Source organism: Papaver somniferum, chromosome 5 (genome assembly GCF_003573695.1).
Source record: "Papaver somniferum cultivar HN1 chromosome 5, ASM357369v1, whole genome shotgun sequence".
NCBI lineage: Eukaryota > Viridiplantae > Streptophyta > Magnoliopsida > Ranunculales > Papaveraceae > Papaver > Papaver somniferum.
In genome coordinates this window covers 189,067,222-189,068,637 of record NC_039362.1, presented here as the reverse complement: position 1 = coordinate 189,068,637, position 1,416 = coordinate 189,067,222, and the positions used below count along the sequence as shown (strand labels likewise).

The 1,416-nt window shown below is 38.9% G+C and overlaps 1 pseudogene; it reads right to left on the bottom strand.

Annotated features, from left to right (window-relative positions):
* Nucleotides 1–676: 676 nt before the first annotated feature.
* On the bottom strand, nucleotides 677–776 carry LOC113284881 (annotated as a pseudogene).
* Nucleotides 777–1,416: the final 640 nt, after the last annotated feature.

Sequence of the window (1,416 nt, the reverse complement as noted above, 5' to 3'; positions counted from 1 at the left end):
TCCCGTTCGAAGGATTAGAAGCTGGTCTAGAAACAATCTAAGTGGAGCCATCATGCTTTTTGTTTGCTAGAAATCAATAGGTTTGATTTGGTTGAGTCGGCCTTGATCTGTGTTTGCTTACCCTTCCAATTTAGAAAATTCTATTCTATGCCTGAACGTAAAAGAGACGCACTAGGTAGATTTGTGAAAGAGAAACCTAGTAGTTCGAAGCGTCTCGATTACCTTAATCTAGAAAGTCCGACTTTTGAAGAATCTGTTTTTGAACGTCCTTTGACTGAGGAGAGAATCCATGTTGCTCCGATAGCTCCAGAAATGGCAACTTTGAAAGCTTTGTTGAATCCAACTAGGACTACTCGTCCTTCGTGTATTAAGTTAGCTGAAACAGAGGCACCCTATGAACTGAAACCTGGGACCTTACAAATGCTCCCAATCTTTTTAGGGAAAGAAAATGAAAACCCTTATTACCATGTTAGGAATTTTGAGGAAATTTGTAGTACTCTAAGAATTAGAGGCTTAGATGATGATGCTTTGAAACTTAGGTTATTCCCATTTTCCCTGAAAGATAAGGCCAAGTCGTGGCTGTATAGTTTGGACTCCGAGTCAATTGAGACATATGAACAACTTACATCTGCCTTTTTCAATAAGTTTTTCCCTAAGCACAAAACATCTTCTATTAGGACGCAAATATGCACATTTTCACAACAAGAGGGAGAATCTTTATATAGGTATTTGGAAAGGTTTAATGATTTATTATCCCAGTGTCCTCATCATGGTTTAGAAAAGGTTAGGCTAGTTCAGATCCTTTATGAGGGTTTAGATTATTCCACAACGACCATCGTTGAGTCTCTATGCACTGGTGGATTTGAAAACCAAACCGTTGATGCGGCGATGTAATTTTTTAATGAAATCGCCGAAAAAACCCAGCAATGGGAAAATAGTAGGTCACCCCAAAAAAAAATTCTTTTAAGTAGAGGAAACGTTAATAGGGTATAAGGAGGCTATGAATCAGATGCCAACATTGTTGCTATAGAAAAAAGGTTAGAAGCCTTAGAAGTGGGCCAGACTAGTGGTAGAGTGGAGCTTTTTTGGGAAGGCCAGAATATTGAAGAGCAGGCCAATGCTCTTTATAATAACACTAGATTTGATAACCGTCAAAAGATTGACCCATATTCAGAAACCTATAATCCTGGTTGGAGAAACCATCCGAACCTTTCGTGGTCTAAGGGACAAAGTCAAGGTCAGTTTAGTAATTCTAATGCTCCCCCAGGTTTTGGCTATACTAAGAATCCTTCAGGACTAGCTCAGTTTCAGAATCAGTCAGATAAGAAAATCCTAAGTTTAGAGGAATCTCTCGTCTTGTTAACTCAGCAAACTGCAAAATTCCAGTTATCCGTAGAACAGAGTCTACAAGCTAGT